The 12,795-nt window shown below is 40.3% G+C and overlaps 1 protein-coding gene across 1 annotated transcript in view; it reads right to left on the reverse strand.

Annotated features, from left to right (window-relative positions):
- Positions 1-11,296, reverse strand: part of LOC121896379 (guanine nucleotide-binding protein G(I)/G(S)/G(T) subunit beta-1) — a 39,974-nt gene extending 28,678 nt beyond the window's left edge. The window contains exon 1 of the mRNA XM_042410227.1: positions 10,874-11,296. The gene's annotated coding sequence lies outside the window, so the exon portion shown is untranslated. The remainder of the gene's footprint in view (positions 1-10,873) is intronic.
- Between the last annotated feature and the right edge of the window lie 1,499 nt (positions 11,297-12,795).

Below are 12,795 nucleotides of genomic sequence, written 5' to 3' on the forward strand. Positions count from 1 at the left end.
TGCCTTCCTCGTATCTTGCTCTTATTAAATGTACCAACGCTGTACTTTGTTGTATGTATACCATGCAAACTACCATTTTTCAATGCAGATCTATGTTCAATTGTTTTTTAAACCCTGCCTGAAACTAGGGCAGGGTATTGAACATCTATTTAGATGCAAACTGAGTGTTTTTTTTAAACCCGATGCAGCATGTTGCATTGTTTGCTGATGCACACTAACATATGATTAATTGAAACCGCTGCTTGTTGTGCACTCTATAGTTCTCTTGCTCAATACGTGGAGTATTTGCAGACATTCCAGTATTGTGATGGAGACCTTTCTGACAGCTAGCAAACACAGGAACTGAAATAGATCTGGCTTTTTAAAGGCAATATCAGAAAAGAGAAAAAACAAGGACCAGGACATTTCAAATCCTGCTCATCGACTCAGGATGTTCCTTCTTAATTGATTAAGACACAATTTTGTGTTTATTATGCAAAGCTTTAATCTCCAAATCTTTTCAACATCGTGACTTTGTTAGATAAACTATTTTATTTCAGCAAAGTTATTCTGTGACTGTGAGTGTTCAAAAACACATTTTGTTGAAGACATCTTCATATTCAGAAAAATACAGTATTGAGAAACACTATTATGTTCAACACACAGCCGTTCCTCTAACATCTGCACTATGACTTCAAACAGATTTGGGCTTACTTGCAAACATTACTGAAGCTAGATGTGGAATTTGGGTGAACTGCCCCTTTAATTGGGCAGGATTTTCTATGTGTGCTCCCTCAGTGTGGCTGCCTGCTGTGGGTAATGTCTGATGACAGAGGTCATAACATCAATGGGACGGACAGTAGAGTTTAATTGATTGATTAGTGAAACATTCCATGATGCTGTGTGCACTTACTAGACAGGCTGCTTTGTTGGTAGAAATAGACATTGGCTATTGTAGAATAGGTGACTCCCATCAGGCAAAACAAGCTAAATGAAAACATATCTGACAATATACTATAAAATGGTCTGTATTACAATCCTCTGATCATCACAACACAAAAACTAAACAGAAAAAAAATACTCTGAGCACAAATCCCAAGTCAGACAGATTCCACAGGTTAGCACTGACGTTGGCTCGTTTTCTCCAAATGCTACTGCATGAAAACAATTAAGAAATCCATGTTGAAAAGACAGAAAAAAAAAACAGTCACATACATTAACAAAGGTATGTTTTGTGCTTGGGACAGCTGCACAACCAGCTTTTCATGCAGGAAAATGAATGAGTTAGATTAAAAAAGGAAAGAAAAAAAAAGGAAAGAAGGTCAGGCTAGCCCAAAGCAAAAAGCATGACTTTATTTAAAACATAAAATACACTCCTTTGATTGCATTAATAATCATACCCCTCCCCCCGTGCTTTCTCCCCAAGCTTCCAAGAGAGGAACAAGTGTGTGTGAAGAGTCACATGACAGCTAGCCCACTCTTTTGCTCAAGTGACTATGGCCTTTCTTGCTTTAAAGAGGAAGAAAACTCACTAATACTGGCTGTCTTTCCCTGTCATCTCGGGATTCAGGTTTGGTAACATTTTCCCCGGTGCAGTCAAATGTAAGGGCTAGAATGTAAATAGACAGATAGACGGCCTCTATTCAAAGCAGAGCAAGCGTTGAGGTACACATGCAAAGTACTGCCAGGGCTTGTGATGGGCTTTCAGCAGGGTTACGCAGTGTCAGAGTGGTGAAAGGCTTGTGTGTGGGTCACTAAACGGCCTTGTTGCCACTTACTTTTACTATTCAAAACAGTGGCCGAGACCTTTTGGCTAGTGGTGACAAGCTATGTATGCAGAACAGCACCTACAGTGAAACTACACACAAATCTACACTGAGCAGTGGGAAAACTTGAAGTAGATTTTCCTTTGTGATGTTGACCTTAGAGACAGCTTAGAGGAAAAAATCAAAACAAAACACACAAGCAGGCAAACATGCTCAGTGAAGCGGAGGAGATTCAGGAACACAAATGTTTACTGTGTTACTGTACAAATCAGTGTGTGACCAGGTTCAAGTGGGGCTAAAGTCAAATGATCAGAATACACATTTGGCAGGTCTTGTTGCTGTAAGATGGTTCCCAACTGCTGTAACTTAGGCAAGTCCGGTCCATATCAATCTTTGTTTGATATTTACGACGCCATCCCGATTGTTTCAATGAGGAAGCAAAAGGGAAAGCATTTCGTTTCATGTCAGGGGAGAGGACAAATAATATCTCTTCATACAGCAGACACACGACACAGTGGACGCATTCATGTGAGACAGCTGTCACAGGCTAACCTGTGGTAGTCACTGTTAGCAGAGACATCGGTCTCCAAAGAGTTGCGTGCATTGACAAACCAGAAAATTACATTACAGAATTTCCAAATAAAATTCATTTTCAGTTTCACCTGTCTTGTCCATATACGCATGCTCGTTCTCCCTCACTTTCTGTTTCTATCTCCCCTTTTGGGGAACCTCTTAAATGATCAGTATCACTGGATTAATACCCATTTGTTATATTTTGAGTGATGGGTACATCACACCTCACATTACAAAAAATTAGGGTACCAGATGTCAACCTGCATTGAGAATCCCATTAATGCAAAAGTTGACCTTCTCCCTACCAGGCCTGGTAGGTAGAAGGGTTGTGAAGGTGGTTTGCGTTGATCCATTTGGATAGACGGGTTTGACCCGTGTCACTGTGTCAATCTGAATTGGAGTATAAGAGAGAACCTAAACTTACATGATACTTGAGAGAGCATGGTATTGACGAACTAACAGTGTGTAATATGCTACCTAGTGTCCTTAACTTCTCCTCTGATAAGCCCTCTCTTCTGGTGTAGAGGTGAAGAAAATTATAGTCTGCGTTTGGCCGTTACAGCCTTGACATGGGATGAGTAGATGGACACAAGTAATGTGGTTGGCCACATGTGGCCGGTGCTGAAAACAAATGTATTGAAGTTGATTTTTTTGTGTTCAAATAAACGTAGAGTGTAAGCCAGATCAGGGTAGTGGCAGTGTTGGTGGGGTTTGCCCAATAGTAGGCTAGCATCCACAGTAAGGCCGGCAGTTTATATTACATTAAAATTGCTCTGTTCTCACAGGCAGAAATGCAGGTTTGCGATTCCCAGAGAAGCAAAACCTTGTTTTGGTCTTTGGTTACCAAAGTGTGCTAAGGCCTCCAGTTAAAACTTTTAATGCAGGTTTCCAATTAACCTGCTGATTTTTATTTTATTTTAAAAACGGACCATTAGATGGACCAATTGTGGCATAAGATGAATCAATTGCAGGTGACAGAAGAAACCCATCCTCTGAATCAACGGCCAGAATGTTGAAAATGCCATGATAGTAGCAGTTTCTTTCACTACGCCCAACTACATCACAGCAAGTCAAGGTTTACTGATATATACCAATATAGAGAGACAAAGTCATGACGTCACGTCCGTTTAGCCTCCGTTCCACTAGCTTCTGTAACTCAATGCAATCTGTCATTTACCGTTTCTTGAATCTGTCTGAACAAATGACGCATGTTCCTGAAGATTACTTTCCATATTCGGAGACCTCTCGGACTCCACTACAGTTGCTACTATCAGAAATGTATCCCTTTTTTATTTAACAAAGTTAAACAATGTTGTCATTGTGCGCACAGAAAAAACTAGTCCCCATTAAAAGAACTACAAGCGCAGAAGCACAGGTACTTGTGTCACTGTAACTTGGTTTTGTCCGTATCAATAAAATTTCCCAACACTTTCTTCTAAAGTCATTTTTCAACTTTCTAGTTGTAATCTGTGCTGTGTAAAGACTTGTACAGTGTTCGCTCCTCTCTGTTCTGCTCTTATTGTGGACATATCTGAACTAGCTGCGACCCCGCCACTCGCTCATGGACTTGTCTCCTTGGTCAAGCCCTGATTTTCAGCCTACAAACGTCTAGGACTTATGGGAGACCGTGTTTGTTAAAGGCCGTTAAAAACATAAATATTGAATGAACAATGATAGATTGTATTGGTCCTTATCTAAACATATGAAGGAGGCTAGATTTTTAGTGATTAGCATAGCTACAAATGTCAGTGGGGTTTTCCTACTTCTGGAGCACAGTCCGAAGTTCTGGTTTGACTTCGCTCTCTATATGGTCTGAAATACATTCCTCATGCAGTACAATAAATGACATCATGTTTATACGTCTGCCAAATAGATGTTTGTTCCTCTCGTTCACTCGCTGATTCTCGTCTTTATGTCACCCTTTTTGGACACGAAAGCGATTTTTAATGTTAAAATTTTAAAAAATATCCACTGCTAACACAAATATTGATATCACTGTCACTCAGTACTTGCTTCCTATGTGACAAATCAGCAACGCAAAGTACAGAATATTTCAAACATATTAGTTCCTGGACCATTTGAAAATACTACTTCTGGAGTAGGGACCTTTTGTAAGAACGGTGGCCCAGTTCCCAGAAAAACAAATTTGGACATTAGTTACTCCAGTTGACATGCAGGTAAAGTCCCGGAGTTTCTAAAAATGTTCCAATGATAATGGAAAATTTCCTGTGGGTGGAAATAGCTAGAAATTCCAGTATTATTAGATATTGCTTTCAAATGCCATCAAAGCTTGTGTTGTCTTTGTTTTGAATTCCACCATTGGGATTATTTCCAGCATTATACCGTCACTGCGACTCACAAAGTTGGTGTAGAAGGACAGACCTCTGGTTGTTGTGAGTGTACTGGCATTTGTACCCAGTGCAATATTCGACAGCCTTTGAGAATATGCCAAATTAGATTTTGAAAATAGTATACTGGAGCCCTAAGCCTTCAAGTGGCACTTAGGGTTAAAAATAACAAGTAGACCTGCACTGGTGATAACTGTGTCTGTATGTGTGTGCATATAAAGGAGATGTGTGTTGTGCATGGTGTGTGTGTGTGTGTGTGTAACTAATACAGCTTGACTGATCATCTGTACCACCGGACACAGGTCAAACACAGCTGCCTGCTGATCATTCAACCAACTCCTCAGAAAACATACAGCTTAAGAGCCGAGAGAAAGCTAAAATTAAGATTCAATCTTTGGCCCCACATTTGCCTATGGATGTGCAACACACCCTGATGAAACTGTTTCAGTTGTGCTTTAGGAAGCTTGGTGAATGACAAGGAAAAAGGATTTAGACAGCTCAACCACATACACCAGATCTAATGGTAAAGTGATGGAAGCAATAATGCAGACACCACCACTAATGGTCCATTTAAATGGAGATACAAGAATAAGCTAGTTGGTGAAGACAATGTTGTTGATGAAGAGAGCTACGCCTTCAAGAGCACAGAACAATGGATAAGCCATGGGCCATGTATTGCCATTACCAAACAAGATGCCCTGGATGTTTTTTCCAACTCTTGAACTGAAATGATGAAATCAGGAACCAGGTAAATAGATGTTTGACAGAAAACTGAGTGTTGATGCACTTGACCTACAGTGGGATGGCATGCCACCAGTGGCCTGCAACGTTTAAGTGGCCTACAACATGTTATCCACTAAACCTCTCAAAAGTGCCAGTGTCCTTTTTGTTTTAAAATGTTTAAGATGATTATAATGGCCTCTGACCTCCAGCATCCTTTGTATAGAGCACTGCACTCCATTATTTCAGCAGAGACAGGTATAAACCTGTTAGATGTCGTTACAACAGCAATAATGAAAAAACAAGCAGTAAAACAACAAAGAGTCACTTTATGGGAGCATATTGGCCACACACTGTATGTGCTGGTACGTGTAAGAGTAGAGTTGTAAGATAACTCCACATAAAAATTCAGGGTTGAATATGTACTGCAGCTGTGGGGTCACAGTTTGGTGTGCTAGAAAAATAAAGAAAGCAAAATGGGAAAAAAAAGATTTTATGTATTTGTTGAGACTAACAGTGACTTATGGGACATAATGCTTGTAAAAATTGAGGACGATGCACATTTTGTGGTTAATAATTAGCTGCAAAAAGGCAATATGTTAGTACTGCTCTTTATTATAAAACTCTGCATATGAAAAATATTACAATGCACCAGGCAGTTCATCACTATTACGCTCAAATCTTATGTTATCTGCCACTCAGTATGGTAGCATTTCTGCAGTCATACCTGTTTATGCCTTGTTGTGTTAATAGACACATTTGGGTGAGTGTTGCAGTATTTCCATCGGTGTAGATTTGGGTTGAACGAAGTTGATACAATTTTAGTCTAATCCAATACTTTATGTCCAGTGTTGCTAATAGTACTTGGTGATACAGACAATATAACTGCTGATTGTGGTAGAAACGTGTACTGGATGAGAAAATTACAAAGTCTGACATACTGTCTATTAATGCACCAATCACATGGCAGTCTTTAGGAATGGATAGCCCACTTCCCTAAATAGGCACGGCGGGGTAAGTTGAGTTAGCTTAACACTGTATGATGTTATTTTGGTATCAAAAGTCGGATAGAAAGAGAGGAGCACTTATTCGGAGGAAAGGTGTCAGCATCTTAACGACAGCTCCACAGTCACAAAGATGAAACAATATGTCAGTGGTGTGACGATACTTTGACTACTTACAGGCCATTTAGCCTCAAAGCCGATGAGACCTTCCCAAACAGCACGTGTACTTAAAGTCATACACAAAATAGGCTACCGATGTATATTGTTAACTCTGGCAGTAAAGACAGGAAATACCATAAAATATGTTTATCACCTGAAACATCACCGTCCAAAAATGTAAATGAAAACTCTTAAAAGTCTTAATACCAGCAATTAGACCTACCCGCTGGAAGAAACAGCACAGCAGTTAGAAACAAACTGTAACCCTACTAAATACATTTTCTCACGCTGTGGGATTTATAAATTCAAATTGACAAGACTGAAGATTTTTATTTTTGTATATATGTATTTATTATAACTTTTATCTACCTTTAGATTGATTAATTTGCATAAAGTGTCTTCCTTTAGACAAGCTCCGATTTGGTGCCAACAGCCGCCACCTCTTTGGTTGCAACAGTCAGTTGTTTGGGTAATGTAAGCTCAGTGCAGTCCTGTTTATTTGAGTCTCGTAAACACCTATACCGCCATACTGTATCAATTAAAAAAATGTGGACATAGAAATGTGCTGTTCTGAGGGACGGGTTGGGGATTCTGAGCAAACCTGATGACAGGGCATCTTCATGAACCTCTGCCACTCTTAGATGGGTAGAGATATATCTGGGTGGCCATTACTAAACTTACCTTACTATGGGTATAGTATATAGTGCACTCTATTCAATAGTTGGGTGCACATGTAGTGTAACACCTGTATTTATATGTGTATGCTTTTTATGTCTATAAATGTCTCTGAAGTAGCGTAGAGCTGGCTACTCAACGGGAACCTTGGTGCACTGTACCAAGTGCCTGTAGATATTTTGTTCAGGTGCTTGTTCACAGGGCCTCTCAGCACTTTTCTGCCTGTTAAAGAAGCCTAGTGGACATACAGTTACAAGCAGGATCATATCAGAGGTGAAGAAAAATCAGCACTATCACTGACCAAAGCCATATAATCCCAGAGAGTGAAATCCACAGACTAAGAATTTAATCCCATTTATATCCTGCACTTGCAGATTAAAAGAGAGAAAAAAAATAATACACATCAGCGGGATGAAAATCCTCATGTGAAAACAAAAGGACCCCCCCCTCCCAACGCAAAAGGCTAATGATTCAGGTTTTAAACATGCACTCATTATCTTGTGGTGACACTCATTCTCATCCTGACAAGCTCTACTGTGTACACACCCATGGATAAAAGTCCTTCAGAAACACACACACAGACACTTATTATCAAGGAGGCTCGTCATACCACTAAAATCATTGCATAGGCATCAACACAATTTCTCAGAAATGCCTGCAGATTATGCCATCTCTGTCCACCAGGGCCACTGGACAGAGTGTCAAATACATCCTGGGTGTCAGTATTATGGTGGGGGTCACCTCCAGGTCACACAAACCGGTTAACATTAAATTGAATTTGTGATTTAGTTCATTTACAAAGGAATGATGTGATAAATCACAGCAAAATCTTAAATACCAGAGACACATCACCAAAACATGTGATTGTACCAGGGAATACTAGGATAGGAAATAAATAAATAAAATATAATCTAAAAACATGTATAAGGACAGGGAGTTTGGGTCAATGCTTGATCATTAAATGTAAATGTAATTAGGAGATTGTAGTGTTCCAAACTGATAAGCTACATAGCTAAAATAACATAAAATATGTACACTTTTTTTTTTTACTAGAGTTTAGATGAACTCTGGCAAGAAGAAATTTGGCTGATCTATAAGGCACATAAAAGCACACAGAACTAGTAAAGTTTTAAAATACATTGATGTGAATGTCACATTTATTCAAATTAATTGTTATGATAAAAGAAAACACAAAAGAAAAGAATCACTGCATTTAAACTGAGATCTAGACTTAATCTAGATTTATTTAAAAAAATGATGTAACTTTTTGTATCTATTCACTTACATTTAACTATGAGTCAGAATTTTTAAAAAAAAAACTCCCATTTCCCTGAGGTGTGGTTACAGATGTTTCAAATCAAACATTAATTCTAATAATCGAAATACGTAAATCAAATTATTATTTCATAAATCGTATAAACAGTTGTCATATTTATTATGTTCCTTGGCATTCAGGTTCACAGTCAAGATGTACAACACCCCTTCCCCACCATGTTGTCCTACATCTGAGGTGCTCATACTGGATTCATCAGGAATCCCATCTGCTTTAAAACGCTTTTAATACAAATACATCATGTACAGTTTTGCGATAGGGGAAATAAAAGAAATCTAGCCTGCCAAGCCTGAACCCATCCGATGCTCGGCAGATGTCTCTCTCAGTCTGAGAAAAAGCGGTGATGAAAAAAGCTTTGAACGCCATCTTGTTCATTGCAGCTGCTTGGGCCCTGAATACAGGAACCCATTCATTCGAGGAGGCGGAGGGAGGGGGCACACTGGCAAAATGAATTCAGCTTTGTAAGCCACTAAATACAAATAGCTCTTTTAAGAAACATCGAAAACTTCCTGAAACGACTATAAATCGGTGATTTTCGGTAATGAATCCTTTAGATGCCATATCTCAACACTGCGAGTCAGTAACTTGGTCAAAGCGGCAGGCGACATATATCTTGCCTCGGTGCTGGAGGAGGCGCTCAGCTCGGCTTCCTGCGACAGCACGTCTGACTCGTTGCTAAACCATCTTTCGAAATATTTACCACTAAATAGAAATCCCCGGACTCGTCTCTCCTACTTTTAACACCTTCGATTGGTGAGCTGCCGAGGATTTGATGCTTTCATCGTGGATCAAGGGTGCCCGATGCTTGTAATACTATGGAGCAGCGCGGCCCGGTGGGGGCATGGTTACTGAAGCTGCTAACAACTTGCCCTGCAACAGACCCGTGATCGAGATAACCAGATTGTCAAAAATCCAATTAGACAATCTCGTTTTCACATCATTAAAAGAAGAGGTTCAAATTAAGGCCAACGAGTGTGTTTGCAATCTGACGCTGGCTTAACACTCATGAAACTAAAATGGCTATTGCCACACTCCCTTATTGTCATTTTCTCCTTGCGATCTTACAGCTATGTTACCACTCTGCAATAGATGCACATTTTCTATTATTTCGATTTCCTGTGCTTTCAAGGGAATAATCACACTAACCAATTAGTCATTTCTATATAAGCACCATCAGTGGCTGACTGACTGCAGACTAAACGTGGGAATGTTAACATATACCTGTGACATACAGGAGCCATAAATTCATTATGGTTTAGTTTCGATTCACTGAATTTAAACGCAGTTGGATCAACTAGCTCCTTTAAAAACACAGAGCCTGTCAGATAAGTGTCCACAGCTGCGAAATTCGGCATTACGCAAATTATCGTAGCGAGGCGAACATTAATGCTTCAATGCACTAGTTTTTACATATAAGCGGCATCCAATAACACCACCGTTCATCTTGAGCGAGGATACTAACACATTAAGATCAGCCACACCAGGCTGCAGACGCAGGCTGCGGCCACTGCTGGCTAACTTGTGCGGACTGGCTACGGAGCAGTGGGGGTGGTGGTGACTCTGTTGGTGAAGTAGCCATTTTTAGACTCCCTTCGTTGTCAAATTGCATGATGCTACAAAATTTTTCAACATGAGTGGAAGTCAAGCTAAACTCGTTTGAGTTATGCAAGTGTAAGAAGTTGCAGCTATGTAATCATTATCTTAAAACAACAGCTCGGTCAAGGGTTGGTCAATTTAAGTTCAGAGTAGCAAAATGTGCGACCAATTAGCTTACCAGGTATAATCACTAGCTATCTATAGAGCAAAGATGTGGAAAAAATGTGGGCCGACATAGAGATTCAGGATAACTGGGATCATTTTAATGTGTTGATTGAACTCTCACGTTGAAATATTGCTCAGGTAAATGTGCTACTAAATCAAAGCTGATTCAGTTTAACCAAGACAGCTTATTTCTTGAGAGAGAGGGAGAAAGATACCCGGACGTTGAGAGAGGGGTGCTGGCTAACCTACCGAGCTGTCACACAACTAATTAACATTAGCTCTGGCCTTTAACTGCCCGCTTGCCGGATAAAACCATTAAATGTGAAAGCAGTTAAAATTTCTTCTGATTCATTGACACTTAAGTTTGTCTAACAGTGACCCCCACCCACTCTCTTGGCAGCAAAGACTAGCTAGCAGCAGGCTAACGAGAGCTAACGGAGGAGCCACTCAACCCAGTTTAACCCCTTTCGTTCATCTTCCAGAGCCGCCGCACAGACACTCAACGCCGATGCATTTCCTGAAGCACAATTTCAAATATCATTACATATAACTTACCCGCTTTCAGTCGAGGGTGTCCGTTGTTTATATCACATTGACTGGAAACAGCAGAAAAAGCTCGTCTCTCCTCTCTCTCCGCCCAGGCGCTCAGATTTAGCTAGTTTAGCTACCGAGGAGCGGCACTCCCCGAACCCAGTTTTTGACCCGCCGAGGGGGGAGACACACCGGCTCAGAGACGCAGAGACAAGGCGGTGTTTCACCCAGATAGACGTGTCAACAGAGTCCCGTGTGAGCGTTCGTCCAATTCAACGCAAATTCCAGCTCAAAGCAAAAAAAATCCCTTCTTGTCTTTCCCACCGTCGTCGTCCCTCTTTTTTTTTCTCTTCCTTCACGCCAGGATCTCAGTCGCTTCTTCCTCCGGCCATCAAACAGCAGAGATGGGCGCGGTAACCCTGCACTCAGGTCTGGGAAACCCCACGTTACGGCAGCGTCACAACGCACGGCTGTAGGGTCGGCGACCACTCCGACACATCAGGAAACACTGCCATCTTTGGTAACACCAACACACACACCTAGATAACATTTACCTGCCAAAAAACCACCACTTTTAAAATTTATACAACTTTTTTCATTTTAAAGAGTTAAAAGCAAACGTGCCCTGAGAAACGAGCATGAAGCAGGTTACAACAACAACAGCCTTCCTGTTCACCAGCTGCTGTTTGTACCAGTGGTTCTTTTACTGTGGCCCACAGCTCCATGGGTCCTTCAGGGTACTTTAATTTTGATTGATAACGAATTATAATAAATATAATAAATATTATACATATTTAGGGATGATTATTTTCGTATTTATTCAATATTATCTCACCATACACTGTGTATGCTTTGATAACCTGCAGTCCCAAATAAAAGCCCCTGTATGAGTCCCTAGGATCTTGTTAAATTTGATATTTGTCCAAAAGTGTCTTTCTGTATGTCTGTAATATTACCATGTTTGAGTTCTTAAAATAATATTATTATATGACATTGCGTGTCAGTGCAACAACTGCTACTCCAAGTCAATAACACTGTCTCATTTGCAAACCAAAACAGACTGCACTGCTAATTTAACTACAGAAGTGCATGGTCATCCCTGCCAGCAAGCCAAACCCAAAACACAACCTAACCACGTTCACATTTAATATAATCTAAATTTGGTCTAAAGTTTATCAGAAATAAGTTATTGTTACATATAAAACTAAATCTCATCAGTAGAACATTGAGGACCGATTTTACTTACACTGATAGTTTGTTGATTTGTGTCTATATGTGAATATTTTTTTTATTATCTGTTAATAATACCTTGACAGTCATTAGTCACTGCCCCTGTCACCAGAAATTTGGTCAATTAACGCAGGCTATGGACGTTTTTTGTCTTTGCCATATTTTGTGATTTATGAACTGATGCCCTTGTGCTTCACTTCAAGCTATGAAATCAGCAGGGATTTACTTCCTGCACCGAGTGTTTGCCGGTGAACCGTCACTGCACCACAGAGATGACTTGATCATTATCACCAGTAGTCTAGGTAGAGCGCTCAGAGGAGGGGTTAATGCTCAGCGGGTTAAGGCGTTACTTGGAGACATGGAACACTTTGTCGTCCTCCGGGACAACAAAGTGTGTATGGGCTCGGTCCTATGGGGGAAGACAACAGCATCACCAGCTTTGGTTTGGACGGAGGACCCTCCTGAGAGAGAGCGCTGTTCTGTCTACTGTAGCCCAGCATTTTGGGCATGTTCTGTTTGTGCCAGATCTGTTTTGCTATTGTCTCTTTACATTCACAGCCATTATTGTGGCTTAATGTAAATAAAATGTGAAATGAGTAACAGCCAGCGTGCATCATACTGAATGTATATTTTTACATCCAGACATAATCATTTGTGTGAACGTTTGCGTATCACGACAATGATAATGAGCAGACTAGACAGGGATGAAAAGTCAA

This window comes from Thunnus maccoyii, chromosome 4, assembly GCF_910596095.1.
Source record: "Thunnus maccoyii chromosome 4, fThuMac1.1, whole genome shotgun sequence".
Classification (NCBI taxonomy): Eukaryota; Metazoa; Chordata; class Actinopteri; order Scombriformes; family Scombridae; genus Thunnus; species Thunnus maccoyii.